Genomic DNA, 17,866 nt, shown 5'->3' with positions numbered 1-17,866 from the left:
ATTATTTAAATTTATAGTTTATTTTTCTTGTAGTTTAGGGTTTTTGGTTTATTTATGACTTATTTTCTTGGATTTTAAGGTTTTATCATTTACTTATGGTTTTTGCATTTGTATATAAAAAATATGATTTTTTCCCTTAAATTACCTAAAATTTAAACATTGTTTGGTACTTTGATCTAGTTTAAGATCTATATTTAGGGCTAAAATCCATAAATTTTTTATAAACATTCATAATTAGATCTAATATGACATTGATTAACGTATTTATATATAAAAAATATCAATTTTTATTTTTTTTTAAAATTATTCAATTATTTTTTATATTTAGATCCAAGATCCATATTCGAGATTAAAATCTAACATGTTAAAACACTCATGTGGTTCGTCAGGTCAAATCGTATGATCCAAAAAGAAGTTATCTGACTCATTATCCATATTTGTTCAAATTGTTCGCACAAATTGTTCGCACAATGTTATAATCAAATGCTGAACACAAGAAACACTTCTAATTTAGTTGAAACAAACACTGGACGTAGTATTATTATTATAGAACAAACATAACATGTGTTCTGTTTGTTATGTTATAATATTTCGTTTAATCTTGAATGCGCCATCAAACATACCTTAAAGCCCTTGAAAAACTTGCCTCCACCCTCCCTTTAACTCTTCTTGTCCTCTCCTCCCATCCCCTTATTCTCCTTACCGCTTGCATCACAACCCCTATCCCTTGCTCTTCCTCTTGTCGCCCTCACCACTTGTGCTACACCCACTATCCTTCACACCTTACACTTACTTTTGGTCACCTTGTTCCCTCATCCCACACTCACCATTTAGTGCATCCTTGGCATAGGTTATCACCCCATCGCTTCTGAGATGCCTCCCTGGTTGGAAATTCTCCTTGCATCATTTCCTCCCTACTCTGCTATTCAATGATATCCTTCTCAGGGGAAGGGACTTTTGGATGAGGCTTAGGGGATTTCACCTCTAATATTGGTCGATATGAACTTGATGGCATTGGACAAACTCATCAAGGCTCTCAACTCATGGTCTTTGTTTTATCGCTTTGGCTAACTTAAGCGATTATTGAAGCAACTGATTACACCTTCGAAGGATTTTATCCTTTGGCTAGTCACAACTTTGTTGAAATGTGTTTGAACCATGGCTCTTACGATTCTCGCAATTGCTGCCTTCTTAAGGAAGCTTTGATGGGAGTTTCTAATTGTTTTCGACATTCTCACCTCCCCTAGACCACATTTGTAACATGGATTTTCAAAATAAGGATAAAATTTATGTTTCAAATTTCAATTTGAGATTAATTTTAATTTGGAGTCAAATTTTAATTTGAGATTTAATTTCAATTTGGATTTGAATTTTAATTTTAGATTTAATTTTAATTTCTATTTTGAATTTCTATTTTAGATGGGTTTGAATTTCTATTTTGAATGAATTTCAATTTGGATTTAATTTGGTAAATTAGACCCATAGGATGGGATGTCCCCACCTATTTTCTCAAAATTCGTAATTAGTTCAAGTCAACTAGTTATTAGTTTCTTTATAATATTAAGAGACCTAGTTAGCTAATGTACCTAATGATTTCTTATTATGTGGGAATCCTAATAAGCTAGGATTTATAAATGAACATGAAATTTAGATGAAAATCAAATGAAATTTACATTTAATAAGAATTAGGGAGTTTCCTTAATCAAATTGGAAACTTAGGAAAATTATAAAAGGGAGCTTCCTTCCTCCTTCCTATCACACACTCTCTAGTTTTCCTTAAATTTTTTTTTTAAAGTTTTTCATATTCCTTATTCCTTATTCCTTATTCTCTCTTTCTCGTCCTTCTTCTCATATGCCCCTCCTTAGATAAGGTGTTGGTTTTGTATGGTTGAATGTACTTGGTGGTATACATCATAAGAAGGATCCGTTGATGAATATGATTTTGAGAGAATTTTTTGGTAGATCTAATGGTTTTGAGGTAGGTATACCATAACTTTGTACGTGTGTATAGTATTAAGATACATGAGCATATCATGGGATGATCCCTGGATGCATATCATGCACATTAACTTATAATCATATAGGCACTGATATGGTTTTGAGCATGAAGGTTTTTAATAACCCAAATCTTCTTTTGAATATCGGTTTTGTGAAAACATGTTCTGTTTGGAGAAACGATGGATTTCAAATGTATATTGATGATTATGTATTGTGTTTCTAAGGTTACAACATGATTAATTGTTTGTACGCATGAATCTCATGTGTTTTTGATGGATCAAAATCGCTGGATGCATTTTTTCTTTATGTTTTTGTTGAAAATTATGTTCTTGTTTGTTTATTTATAACTATATGCTCTTCTATGTATTTTGATCTCATCAGTCATAATAATAATAATTTTGGTTCTCTCAAACTGTGAATCCATCATTCCTAGATAATTATGATGATGTTTCATACATATGAAAGTAATTTTAGTTTAAATCCTAGACATAGATGAGTCGTAGATTGTGAGATATGCTCTCAACAAGTTGACACAAAACCTATTCTGACAGAGAGTTTGTGGAGACATCATATTTTTATAAACATCATATCTCTCAGAATATCCAGGATCCGGGGTTAAGATTTTAAGGTCTATTAGCATGAATATGTAAGAACATATTATTAAAATCTTAGAGTTTTATTCTTGTTTGTTTGAAAATAAAAAATCGAAAAAGTTGCTCTAGAATCTGTGATTTTCTAGAACACGTTTTGTTAAATAACAATAACAACATATATTATTTTATTTTTAGCTCTTTGCTAAAATCAAATTTAATTCTAGGTTTTTGTCGACGTGAATCAGACATAAAAAGCCACCTACTGTAAAGATCTTAATATTTAATTCATTATATATGATTTATAATTTTTTTTTTCATTGGAAAGACATAATTGGATAAGACTGTTATGTAAACAGAAAACAGTCTATACTTATGTAATTTTTAATTCCTGTTATGTAAAGTGATAAGTTTTACGTTTTTGCATGTAACATATGTGAAAATCTTCTATGCAAATCCTAGAGTCTAAATCATTCTCGATGATTTATTGCACAATCACAAATAAATTTTGTGTTAACAATCCCAAATTTGAGAATTGTGTTTGAATGCATGTCATGGTTCCAAAAGTGAACCAGATATGATTCTAGAAGTGAACCAGATATACATATGACATATAGATGTACAATATGTGGGCCTATTGAGGTAATGTGATTGTGCCATCACTTGTGAACATATGATGAAATTTTTTGTCATGCAGTATAATGTGTTAATATACAAATATGATGTTTTGATATGTAATATGATGTTATGATGTGCTATAAGATATAAAAAGTATGCATGCATATGCATATGTGGATGCTCACAATTGGGCTTGTGGTTTAAAGAATCATGACAGTGGCATAAGTGTACAAATATGTTGTGGCATATGATGATAATATGCTATAAGAAATAAAAAACATCCATCAATGAATAAGTAGTTGAAAAGAATCAATGGGTGCTAAAAGTGCACCAAGTTATGAAAAGAATATACATGCATACATAACATAATAAATGCTGAATTGGTTCAAAGGAAATAGGGCTTATGGATTGTAATGCCCCGAATTTTCAAAACAAAACTTGGTAAAAAATTCATGATTTTTTTTTTCTTTGCAGCGAAATTCAGAGAATGACTTTAACAGTGGAAATAGTCGATAGTCAGTCGCCGATTTTAAAAGATGTCGAGCAAGTCACAGGTATGTGGCAAAGCACTCATTGTCCACCAAAGTATTTTATTTAAGCAAATAAAAATGAGTTATTTATTACAAACAGTACTGCTTGGTAAAACAATACTAAATAAAACTAGGTTTGTAAATGAAATGTCATAGTTTGGAGAAACCCTGGATCTTGATGTCGCCATGCTCTATATATCACACCGCAGGTTTAGTACTTGTACCCCCCATAAAACTGGGTCAGAACCATTGCTGGTCTTGTAGAAAAATATTTCAATTATTACAAGTATAATACTTGAAAACATGAGAAGCCACTTCATGGCCGTAGTTGAAATATCGTACCTCAAGTCTCTACGACTTAGCGTATCGGTATCTCATGAATCAAAGCAAGAGCTCCTCAAGCTTAGCTTAGACATGTGGATACAATTTGGGTCCCTTGACCGATCGGTTCAACAGTGTATCAATATCAATACCTTGCACGAGGTGATGTATGAGTAACACTAAAGCATATTCATTCATTCATCGCTGTACATATAGCTAATGTATTATTTCAATATTAATCGTTCACCTCCTGGTACGCAGTAGAAGCTTGACTTCAACATCGACACAACCATCTGAGGGTTTATTAGGCTGTGTATTTTTGTATACCCTAGAGGCTTAATAACTCTATCCATAGTGAGGTGATATATTTATGTTAGGATAAACCCCACTCGTCTGGTTTAGATGCATCCTTTTACTGCAGTAGTGGGGTTAAATCTCTAGATCTTAAGGATAACCCGACCTCCTAACCTTCGAGTAACAGGAGACTGTTTGAACTCTTTGGTTCATAATAACATACATGTCACTCGAGGTGGTACCATCATCGTCTCTCTCGATGAGCGTAAAGTCTTGAAGGGGTTTGATGGCAAAATCTTTCTTATTAGGATGTCGAGTGTCACATAGTAAATCCAGTGCATTTTGCACAAAGGGAATATGAACCCAACCCCACTTAGTTTTTGAAGCATGGGCCGATTTTCGTGTGGTTAGGGACTACCATTATGTTTGTTTATATGCATGTAGAACCCCACTCTTGGCATTTATGACCTTCATGAGTACTTCACCCATTGCGGGTGGACAACCAACTCCAGCACAACGATGCTTAAGAGTGTTTATTGTAGTACAATGTTTCACAGGGGCATGCATAGACAAGGATCTCTTTCAATCGATTGCTTAACATATTTAGCTGCATCGAGCACTGACTTAACAAGGTGCAACGACTATTCGAGCGCATCAACCCTTACGAGTACGGTGTCCTTGAAGGAAAAAATAAAACAAGCCATCCAGGAAGGGTTCTAATAATAGGAGCATCATCGTGCCATTCATATTAGCTCAAGTGAGTAATTTGTCAGAAATTTTGGCAGCACCTTCTCTTTTTGACGGAGAAAGCATGATGTTCTTTTTTGCCTTTGAGGGTATCTTGTAAGAAATTTTGGCAGCATCTTTCTTGTTTAACGGAGAAATTGCTACGCTCCTTTAAACTTGAAGAGCATCTTCATCTTCTCTATTTAACGGAGAAATTGTTATGTTTGTTTTTGGATAGATGCGCACCATTGTGCATACTTTGCATCTTCCATGGTTTATTGAAAACTCAGGCCTTAGTTAGGCCATGTGCTGGTGACGAGATGTTATGATGGTAACGAGATATTTACGTAAAAACGGTTTTGCGTAAATTCGAAACCTTTTCAATATGAGTTTCTTTGCCAAACAATATTTTGAATGAGACAAGGCATTTGGAATCACTTTAACGATAGGAATTAGTCACCATTTATGCACTATAATACACTTATTATAGTGGATCTACATTTAGCAAAAGCAGTAGCATGCGCACATAACAACACGATGATAAAGTAAAGTGTGTATGTAAGGTCTGATGAATCAAACCACGTATCAGTCTAAGTAAATTGCGTAAAGCAGGAGCCTGTGCATATAATGACATAATGGTAAAGTGCGTGAGCAATGCCCGATGAATGAAACAACACATTAGGTTAAGTAAATTGCTTAAAGCAAAGCATATATATTATAGTAAATAAAAAAATTAGTCACAAGGATACACACATGAACACTGAATCAAGCTTGCGGTGCCCTAGAGGGCATAATCCAAGGACTAAGACCCTATCACACTTAGTTCATCATAAATATCGAGCGATAGTCGCAAGGGTATGCACATGGACTTCTAAGCAAGCTTGCGGTGCCCAACAGGGCCTAAACCATGGAGTAGGACCCGATATTATTTTAGAAAGGTGTACGAAAAGAAAAATCCCATCATACACTAATTATTTCACTAAATAACTTAAAAGAGAAAGAATAACGTGCAAACCTACCGAGATTTAGCGATGGTGACTCAACACATCGTTTGAGGCGCTCTTAGGTTGTGGTCGACACATACTTATGTTTGCTACGATCACAACCAAGATTGCCTCTTGTAGAACTTGTTGGCGCAGCAAAACAATGATATTTAGGTAAAAAATGGATTGGACCTAGTTTATGTCCAATTAGGTTGAAACTTATGTCAAGTGGGCTAGGCTAGGTTTGATGAGTTGAACTTAGTCAAGGAAAAGGTAGAGGAGGCCAAGCAATTAGAGCCAAGGGATCCTGACCCAACTGGGTTCAATCTAGGTCATGTGGGTCGAAGCTCACCTCAAGCAGGCTCAGTCTAGGTCAAGTGGGCTTCACATAGGCTAAGACCAAAATAAAGGAAGAGAGATAAAGACTAACCTAGTAGGTCAACTAGGCTCAGGCTAGGCCAAGTAGGTCCAAACTCCCAGTGGGCTTGGTCTAGGCTAGAACCAAGACAAAGGAGAGATGCTAGAGAGAGAAAGTGGAGAGAGTGACGGGGGGATGATTTCTAAGGGGGGATCTCCTCCTATTTATAGAAAAAAATAATGATCTTGGATTCATGTGTGGTTTGGTTCTGATCCAGTTGGTCCACCTGATCCAAGATCCAAACTTAAGGCCAAAGTAACATAATTACATCCATGTCCTTGTAGGGCCCACTTGATATTTTCATGAGATATTTATGTAGGGTGCATAAGATATTTTTGTGAGATATTTATGTGGGGCCCGCATATTTTTGGGGTTTTGCCAATAGTTTTTGCAAAAAAATGACCACTATTTTCTTGGTCTCGATGAGACTAAGCAAATTTGTTTTGTGAAATTTTTTAATTATAGGGAGTGATGATTTCTTAACTGTTTGAGCATATATCCCTAAGGATATCATAAGTATAATTGACTGCAAAATTCATTCATTTTGCATTCCAGGTTAATCTGATAAATTTACATAAAATACCTCTTAGTTTTATTCAAAATTTTTACTAAAAAATTGTGGGTCTTATCACATTACTCCCTTAAAAGAATTTTTTCCTTGAAATTTCATTGCGAGAATTTCGTGAATAGCTCAGGGTATTTCTTTTGCATATTGGATTGATAATGCCATCGGCAACAAGATTAAGTAGGCGTGACATTTTTTCACTAGTATATCAACATATCCATCATAGTTAGATATCAAATAAACAAATATGCAATCATTTGCAAGGTGTCTAAGTGGGTGTGGTGTGTCATTCACCTAGTTCGTTATCATATTTGTTTCAATTATGACATCATATCATAATCTATAATCGATAAGGGTATGATTTTTATATATGAGTTCGGTATCAAATCATGCTATAAGAATGACAATAATGACGAATCCATAGTCTTCCAATTGACTATCAATTATAGTCATTGCATGCAACTATTTTATATAACCTCATCATTCTCATACAAATTTTTACCATATTGAAATAAGTCCCTCGTCAGATTACCCGATCTTAGAAACGTACCTCTTCAAAGGCTTATTTCGTCAGACTTACTTGATATTGGAACACTAAACCTTCACATAATTCTCTTAGCCAAGCTACTAGTATTGGACATGTACACTCGTACCTGGCCTCTCAGGACTGCTTGGTCGTGGAGCTGTCCATCCTCAGAGGCTCGCCTTGACAAGACTATCCAATATTGAATATGTAAAATCCTCCTCTTAGGAATAATTTCTCAATGGTTTTTGGATTTTATCAAGTAACTTCTAGTGTCATTATTGCACAAACACAATTACCCACTCATAGGGTCAATGGTTACCAATTTGGGCAAAAACATATATAAATTTAATTGAAAAGTTATAAGATTATCGACGACCATTTTAGGGGCAAAAAAGGCATATCGATTTAGATCATACACAAGGTTATGAACCACTAGTCTGGGCTCGCGCATTCAATTGATCTTATGTTATTTCCTGGTTGCTTTCTACCCAACACAACTTCTACCTATCAAGGGTATTCAAGTTTCTCGATAAGGTTGCTATTTGCGAGTTGTTGAGTTGATACAATGTAGGTATAACCTACCATGGGTTTTTGCTCTATCTTTGATGGTATCAGCTGCAAGAATGGAGGATTCTGCTGCATTTATTGAGAGGGTGCTACAGATTTCATTTTTCTTTGTTGATTGTCCAAGGCCTTCTTGTGACATTCTCTTATACAATGGCGTTGCTTGCCACAATATAGGCAACCACCTGTATCACAAAGGCAAACCTATCTAGGGTGTTGTGCGCTACACCTTGGGCAACTAAAATTGGACTGCTGGTAGCGCTAAATAGTTTCCTCTATCTGCGATTGCCCCTTAGTTGGTGGAGCGAAGTTCTTTCCTCAGAACTTCCTCTTACAAAAAAGTGGTCGTGATTCTTACCCATCTGAAAATGTTCTCTTCTTGTTCTCATCACTTGTTGTTGGTCTTTTTTCGATGATCCCCTTGGATCATTCTCAATTCATATTTATCCTTGAAGTTGCCACTATGACAACTTAGAATGTCTAAAACATGTTGGTTATCATGTGAGATCACCATTCTTCTGTCAATCCATTGATGTATTTGTCAACCCTCTCCTGGCCAGTCTCAAATAACCTGAAACAAAACTGTTCAAGGTTCTGAAATTTGGTAGTATAGTCGATGAGACTCATTCCACCTTGTTTTAATTTTAAGTACTGCATATTATTTTGGTAAATAGAGTGAATGAGGAAGTAGTTATCAAGGAAGACCCTTCAAAAATTACCCCAAGAGATGACTTCGTGCTCTAAAAATTAGATAATCTTGGTAGTGTCTTACCACTTTCATGCATTCTCCTTCAATTGGTATGTGCCAAAAATTAGTTTTTCGTTTCTCTAGCACTAGAAACACACATTTAGTTTTCTTGATCTAGCTTTCTGCAAGTTTTGGGTAAGCTTTATCGGTGAAGATCAACATGTCTTGCTTGAGGAATTTCTCATAGGTGATTCCTCTAACGTTCTCATTACGAGGCATGATCGGTTTTTGCCTTGTCTCACATATGGCGGTAATTAGGTTATTGAGAGTTTTCAACAGAAACCTCCGAGTGTGTGACTCCTCGCTAGACACAATTCTTCTTATCGTAGGAGCTATTCATCTATTTAGACATAATTAACGTGATCAAATTCTTTGATTGTATATAAAGAAGCAAAAGTTTACTTTGTACATGTATTGCAAAGCAAGCAAACACATATCACCGTAAACCTTTGAGTCATGAGTTGCCATCTATATTTGACAAAATATTTTTTCGATATTAGATATTGAAAGTAATACTTACAGTGCGATATTGCGAGCATGATGGATCTCAAACCAGGTTTCCTAGACTTAAGTTTTGATACTAATTCTTGAACGCCCCGAATTTTCAAAACACTACTTGGTAAAAAATTCATAGATTTTTTTTCTTTGCAATGGAATTTGAAAAAGGATTTTAGCAACGAAAATAGATGATAGTTAGTCGTCAGTTTTAGAAGATGCCAAACAAGTCACAAGTATGTGGCCAACACTCATTGTCCACTAAAGTATTTCATTTAAGCAAACCAAAAAAAGTTATTTATTATAAATAATATTGCTTGGTAAAATAATACTAAATAAAATTGGCTTTGTAAACGAACTCTTCAACACACTCTAGAGAAACCCTGGATCTTGATGCCGCCCTGCACCATATATCACACCATATGTTCAATACCTGTATCGCCCATACAACGGGGTCATAACCATTGTTGGTATGGTAGAAAAACATTCTAATTCTAGCAAGTATAATACTTGAAAACTGGGAAAGGCATTTCAGGGCTACAGTTGAAACATTATAGCCCAAGTCTCCACGACTTAGCGTATCGGTATCCTATGAATTGAAGCAAGAGATCCTCAAACTTAACTTAGCCATGTTGATATACTTTGAGTCCTTTACCCGATTAGTCCAATAGTGTATCAATATTAATACCTTGCATAAGGCGATACATGAATAACACCAACACACATTCATTCATCGTTGTACCTGTAGTTAATGCATTGTTTTGATATTAACCGTTCACTCCTTGGTATACAGTAGAAGCTTGACTTCGGTATCGATGCGACCATCTAGGTCATTTATTATGTTATATATTTTTGTATACCCTAGAGGCCCGATGACTCTGTCTATAGTGGGGCAACAATTTTCATGTTGCGATAAACCCTACTTGGTCGGTTCAGATGCATCCTTCTACTACAGTATTGAGGTTAAATCCCTAGATATTAAGGATAATCGAACCTCCTAACCTTCGAGTGATGGGAGATTGCCTGAACTCTTTGGTTTATAATAACGTACATGTCACTCGAGGTGGTACCATTATCATCTTCCTCGATGAGCATAAAGTCTTGAAGGGGTTCGATGACAAAATCTTTTTTATTACGACGTCGAATGCCACATAGGCAATCCAGTGCATTGTGCATGAAGAGAATATGAATCCAACCCTCAATTTTTTGAAGCACGACCCAGTTTCTGTGTGGTCAGGGACTACCGTTATGTTTGTTTATATGCATGCAAAATCTCACTCTGGCCATCTACGACCTTCATGAGCTCTTCACCCCTTGTAGGTGGACGACCAACTCCGGCACAATGGTGCTTATAAGTGTTTATTGTATTACGTCAATTTATAGGGGCATGCATAGACAAATATCTCTTTAAATCGACTGTTCAACATATTTAACCGCATTGAGCGTTGGCCTAACAAGGTGCAATGACTACTTTGGCACATCGGTCTTTATGAGTACGGTGCCCTTGAAGGCAGAAATGGAACGAGCCATCCAGGAAGTGTTCAAACAATGGGGGAATCATCGTGCCATTCAAACTATTTTTGGTGAGTAATTTGCCAAAAATTTTGGCAGCACCTCCTCCATTTGACGGAGAAAGCATGACATTCCTTTTTGCTTTGAAGGGTATCTTGTCAAAATTTTTGGCAGCATCTTTCTTGTTTAACAGGAAAATCGCTATGCTTCTTTAAACTTAGAGAACATCTTTTCAGAAATTGCGACATCTTTCATATTTAACAAAAAAATTGTTATATTTATTTTTTGATAGATGCGTACCATTTTGTGTACTTTGCATCTTCTATGGTTTATTGCAAACTCAAGCCTTAGTTAGGCCTTACACCAATGACTTAGATGTTTACATAAAAACAGTTTAGTGCAAATCTGAAACCTTTTCAACAGAGGTTTCTTCGCCAAACAATATTTTGAACGAGGCAAGGCATTTGAAAATGTTTTTGCGATATGGATCAATCATAATTTGTACGCTTATTATAGCATAATTATATTTAGTAAAAATAGGAGTTTGTGCACATAATAGCGTGACGACAAAGTAAAGTGCATAAGCATGGCTCGATGAATAAAACCACGCATCAGGCTAAGTAAATTGCGTAAAGCAGGTGCCTATGCTCATAATGGCATGATAGCAAAGTAAAGTACATGAGCAATGCTCGGTGAATGAAACCACGTGTCAGGTTAACTAAATTACGTAAAGCATATATATATATATATATATATATATATATATATATATATAGAGAGAGAGAGAGAGAGAGAGAGAGAGAGAGAGAGAGGCCCTGAATCAAGTTTGTAGTGCCCTAAAGGGCATAATTCAAGGACTAAGACCTTACGACACTTAGTTCATCATAAATATCAAGCGATAGTCGTAAGGGTACGTACATGGACATCGAAGCAAGCTTACGGTGCCCAAGAGAGCGTAAACTAAAGAGTAGGACCAAATATTATTTTAGAAAGGTGTACGAGAAGAAAAATTCTATCATACATAATAATTATTTCAACAAATAACTTGAAAGAGAGAGAACAACATGCAAACCTACCAAGATTTAGCAACGGTGGCGCAACAAAGTGTTTGAGGCGCTTCTAGGTCATGGTTGTCACGTCCTTACATTTGGTACGATCAAAACTAAGAGCATTTCTTGTAGAACCGGTTGGCGTATCAAAATGTTGAGATTTAGGTTAAAAATTTATTGGACCTAGTTTAGGTCCAACTAGGTTCAAACTTATCTCAAGTGGGCTAGGCTAGGTTAGATGGGTTGGACCTAGTCAAGGAAAAGGTAGAGGAGGCCAAGCAGTCAGGGCCAAGGGGTCCTGACCCAATTGGGTTCAGTCTAGATCATGTAGGTCAAAACTCACCTCAAGCAGGCTTAGTATAGGTCAAGTGAGCTTGACCTAGGCTAAGACCAAAATAAAGGAAGAGAGAGAAAGGATAACCTAGTATGCCAATTAGGCTCACACTAGGCCAGGTAGGTCAAAACTCCCAGTGGGCTTGGTCTAGGCTAGAACTAAGACAAAGGAGAGAGGCTAGAGAAAGATAGTGGAGAGAGAGAGTGGGGGATGATTTCTAAGGAGGGATATCGTCCTATTTATAAAAAAAATAAAGATCTTGGATCCATGTGTGGTTTGATTCTGATCCAATTAGTCCACCTGATCCAAGATCTTAACTTAAGGCCAAAGTAATATAATGACATCCATGTCCCTATGGGGTCCACTTGATATTTTCATGAGATATTTATGTAGGGTCCATAAGATATTTTTGTGAGATATTTATGTGGAGCTCATGCATTTTTAGGGTTTCACCAATATTTTTTGCGAAAAAAGTGAGTATACTATTTTTTTTGTCTCAACGAGATGAGGTAAATTGGCTTTGTGAAATTTTATAATTTTATCTAGGGAGTGACTTATGGTTTTTTGACTGTTTGAGCATATATCTCTGAGGATATATACGTCATAAGTATAATTGACTCTGCAAAATTCATTTGTTTTGCATTCTGGGTTAATACGATAAATTTATATAAAATACCTCTAAGTTTTATTCAAAATTTTTACTAAAAAATTGCGGGTCTTAAAACATTACCTCCTTAAAAGAATTTTCTCCTTGAAATTTCATTGTGAGTACTTCGTGAATAGCTCAGGATATTTCTTCTGCATATTAGATTGACAATGCTATCAACAACCAGACTAAGTAGGTGTGACATTTCTTTCACTAGTATGTCAACATATTTATCCTAGGCAGATATCAAAATAACAAATATGCAATCATTTGCAAGGTGTCTAAGTAGGTGTGTCATTCACCTAGTTCATTATCACATTTGTTTCAACTATGACCTCATATCACAATCTACAATCAATGAGGGTATGATTTTCATGTCTGAGTTCAATATCAAATCATGCTATAAGAATGACAATAATGTCGAATCCATAGTCTTCCAACTGACTATCAATAATAGTCATTGCATGTAACTATTTCCTATAACCTGATCATTCTCATAAAATTTTTTACCATATTGGAATAAGTCCCTTGTCAGATTATTTGGTCTTGGAAATGTACCTCCTCACAGGCTCATCCTCGTCGGACTTACCTGATATTAGAACACTATACCCTCATAGAATCGTCCTAGCCAAGCTACTAGTATTGAACATGTACAATAGTACAAGGTCTCTTAGGACTGCATGGTCATGGAGTTGTACATCCTCACAGGCTTACCTTGGCCAGACTTTCTGATATTGGATATATAAAATCTTCTTTTTAAGAATAATTTCTCATTGATTTTTTGGATTTTATCAAGTGACTTTTAGTGTCATAATTGCACAAACAGAGTTACCCACTCATAGGGTCAATGGTTACCAATTTGAGCATAAACACGTATAAATTCAATTGAAAAGTCATATGATTATCGACAACCATTTTGGGAAAAAAAGACATCCATTCATATGACTATACACAAGGTCATGAACCACCAGTTTGGACTCGAGCATTTAATTAATCTTATGTTATTTCCTAGTTACTTTCTACTCAACACAACTTTTACCTATCAAGGGTATTCGAGTTCCTCGATAAGGTTGCTATTTGTGAGTTGTTCAGTTGATACAACGTAGACACAACCTACCATGAGTTTCTGCTCTATCTTTGGTAGTATCAGCTGTTGGAATAGGGGATGTTGCTGCGTTTGTTGGGAGGGTCCTGCAGATCTCATATTTCTTTGTTGATTGTTTGAGGCATTCTTGTGACATTCTCTTATATGATGGCTTTGCTTGCTACAATATAGGTAACCACCTGTATTGCGGGGAGAGACCTGTTCAAGGTATTGTGCACTACACTTTGGGCAACTAAAATTGAATTGTTGGTAGGGCTGAATGATTCTCTCCATCTATGGTGGCCCCTCAGCTATTTGAGCAAAGTTCTTTTCTCGGAACTTTGTCTTACGAAAAAGTGGTTGTGATTCCTACTCACCTAAGAATGTTCTCTTCTTGTTCTCGTCACTTGTTGTTGGTCTTTTTCCTATGATTTCCTTAGATTGTTTCTAGTTTATATTTATCCTTGAAGCTGCCACTACGATGACTTGGAATGTTTGAAACATACTGGTTATCATGTGAGACTACAACCCTTTTCACAATCCATTGCTGTATTTGTCGGCCATTTACTGATCAGTCTCGAATAACCTTGAGCAACATTGCTCAAGGTTCTGGAACTTGGTAGTATAGTTGATGAGACTTATACCACCTTGTTTCAATTTCAAGTACTTCATATTCTTTTGGTTCTTGGAGTGTATGAAAAAGTAGTTATCAAGGAAGACCCTTCAAAAATTACCCCAAGGGATGACCTCATGTTCTAAAAACTGGATAATCTTAGTAGTGTTTCACCACTTTCGTGCATTCACCTTCACTAAAAACACACATTCAGTTTTCTCGATTTAGCTTTCTGCATGTTCGGCTTTACCGGTGAAGACCGGTGGGTCTAGCTTGCAGAATTTCTCATAGGTGATTGATCATACATATATTTTGCATTTTATACATATATTTTTATGCATGATCCATCAAAAAATCTTATTAAAAACTCATTTTTATCAGTGTTTTTGAGAAACTGCTTTAAATTCAAAAATAAAGGTAAAATCACATATTTCAAGTTCTTTTATGCGTTTTTCAATATTTTGTTTAGTTTTGAACTTTTTAATTATTAGTCTAATTAGTTTAGACTAGTGTTTTATTTAGTTTAAAAGTGTCTTTTATGGAAACACATTTTTTAGGAGGCTTTTCAAATTTTTTAAAAATTAATTAGACTATTTTTGAAAAACAATGCATGACTTAATTTTTGCAATATAAAAACTCATATTCCAGCTATAGAGTTGCATTTTTCTCTTAGATTTCACGTAGCTCCTCCTTCTCCTCTCTCTTCTCATCATCCTCCTCGTTCCCAACCGGTTCTCTCTATTTTCTTCCTCTTCCTCCCTCATTCTTGTCTTGCTTCTAATCTCTTCTGGCACCGGTTCTTCTTGTCCCTATCGTCGGAGCTATGTGCAGCCCGGAGGAAGACCATATTCTTCTTTTCAACCCCTTCATCGAAAACAGATCATGAGGTACGTTTCTTCTCTCTTATTTCTCTGTATATTATTAGTTAGATTAATTACATCACATTACATCATGGCATATAACATAGGTTAATCTTCGTTCATGTGTTGCATTTAGTTTCGATTACTTGTTTTTATTCATTGCAAAAGAAAATAAATAAATAAATAAAATAGCTTAATTTAGTTTAGCCATTTTATTTTATTTTTATGTAGATTAATATTATTTTATTTAAATCAGTAGAGTTAGCATAGAGTATTTTTTTATATTCTAGTAATTTTTAATTCAGTTCATGTTGGATCTAGGTTAGATTTAGTCTAGATTAAGTTTCTAATTTTTGGTATTAATTAGATTTAATTTATTTATATTTCTAAAATAGCCGATTTAGGACTTTTGCAGTTTATTTTAATTATTTTTAATTTTTGTAAGTAGATCTGAATACTTTCTGTTTATTTTCAATATAAGGTTAGTTTAGTTATTGTTAATTCATGTTCTTGATTGTTTTTTTAATTGCTTGAGATAGTTTTTATTTAATTAAAAGATAAATTAGAAATTAGTAAATAAATAGATTAGTTATTTTAATTTTTATTATTTCAATCGAATAGATAGTTTTATTTACTGTCTTTATTAGTTAGTTAAATTATTTTTTACTTCCAAAAATTAATTTGTACTTCTTAGATTAGAAAATAGTGTTCTAGTTCAAATATCATTTTTAGTTAAATAGATTAATTAGCCGATTTAGATAGTTTGTAGTTATTCTTTGTAATTAGTTATTTTAATTTCAAATCTTATTTCCGGTTTCATGTTAAGTAGACCAGTAGTAATTAGTTTTAATTTCATTAGATTCAATTAGTTTAGTATAATTAAATTAGACTAGATAAAATATATTAGTCGAATTTTCTTTGCTTTAATTCAATTATTGATTTCTAGCATAGTATATATTATTATTATCTTAATTCATGTTTTGTTTTAGATTAATATTAGTTTAGTTTAGTTATTTAGTTTAGATTCATGTTAATTTATTAGTTTTTGTTTGTCAATTTAATATTATGAATCTTGCAAATTAGTTAGTTTGTCAAACATTAGCCGATTCTTTATTTTATCCATGATCAATTAGTTAGGTTAGCTATTATTATTGTTTTATGTTTTACATTTTGTTAATACAGTACATCTGAGTTAGATAGGTTAGTTTATTAAATAGATATTCTTGTTAGTTATTAAGTAGTTTAAATAATTAGTTCATATCTTGTTATTTGGTTAGATTGATTTCTTGATTTTTTAGTTAGTTTTTTTTTTGTGTTTCTCATTTAGTCAGTTCATTATTCTAGTTAGTTAATGCATGATTCGGTTCTTGTTTCTTGTCATTTAGTAATTAACTAGTTAGTTAGCAAATTAATACTTGATTTCTTGATTCTTTATTAATAGTTAGATCTTGAAGTTAGTTTCAGCATGTTAGTTATAAATTAAATTAGTTAATTTGTTAGTTTGTTACTTATTCTTGTTAATTAGTTATTCATTAATAGTTAGTTTTAGTCAAGTCTTGATTCTCGACTAGTATAGTTTTCTTGTGTTCTTAGTTAATTTGTTATTAGTTTGTTATAAATTAATTTCTTTATTGCTCTTGAGTTAGTTACTTTGTTCTTTTGTCTTTTAGTAAATTAGTTTGTTACATGTCATTTAGTTTGTTATAGGTTAGTTAGATTCTTATTTTTTGATTTTTGATCAAACTAATATTGAATTTTTGTCGACTCTTTCTTGGTTTTATTTTTATTTTGTGTTTTTATTTTGCAGGGAAGCAATGGGACGTGCGGTAGGCTCTCAAAAGTATCCCTGAAGAGCCCTCTGAGGTCCCCTCAAAAGGCCCTTCGAGCTCTCAAAAGATCCCTCAATCAATAAATAAAGTCTGAGAATAATAAGCAAAAGAGGAAAACAGTGAAGATAAAAGAGACTAGAGCTTAAGCACTGGATACTCTTTTTTTCTTTTCTTTTAGATTATATTTATTTAATTCATTAATTTGGGTCTAATAAAATCATTTATTATTCTTTTTGGGCCCTCTGCAGGAGGGTAACATATTGTAATATTTAGTTATTTTTATTTTAAAGGCAATAATGCTTGTTATTGTGTGGAATACAAAGTTTTCTCCCGTTCCTTGAGTTTGACTCGGATTTCACCCTAGTGTGAGCTGATTTTTATTATTTGGTGTCTGACTTTCACAAACCGTTTTTATTAAAAATATCTTTTTAAAATATCATTTCATAAAACTTACAACAATGATTCTTCTAGCATTTACATTATGAGGCGGGACCAATTTTTGCATTGTCTCACAGATGGCAGTAACTAGATTGTTGAGAGTTTTCAATAGAAACCCCTGAGTG

At 34.2% G+C, this 17,866-nt stretch overlaps 1 protein-coding gene across 9 annotated transcripts in view; it reads left to right on the top strand.

The window, feature by feature from the left end:
* The window catches only part of LOC149828775 (casein kinase 1-like protein 4), a 58,993-nt gene that overhangs the window by 18,349 nt on the left and 22,778 nt on the right, over nt 1-17,866 (top strand). For 2 of the 9 annotated variants that reach the window (XR_016434334.1, XR_016434330.1), the window contains one exon: nt 17,282-17,604. The exons of 6 other annotated variants lie outside the window; for them this stretch is intronic. The gene's annotated coding sequence lies outside the window, so the exon portion shown is untranslated. Of the gene's footprint in view, nt 1-3,680; nt 3,761-17,281; nt 17,605-17,866 lie in introns of those variants that run through there. One more of the 9 variants, XR_016434326.1, reaches the window with a different exon arrangement.

Source organism: Nuphar pumila, chromosome 9 (assembly GCF_984573655.1).
Source record: "Nuphar pumila chromosome 9, dmNupPumi1.hap1.1, whole genome shotgun sequence".
Taxonomy (NCBI): domain Eukaryota; kingdom Viridiplantae; phylum Streptophyta; class Magnoliopsida; order Nymphaeales; family Nymphaeaceae; genus Nuphar; species Nuphar pumila.
This window is presented reverse-complemented; position numbering and strand designations above follow the sequence as displayed.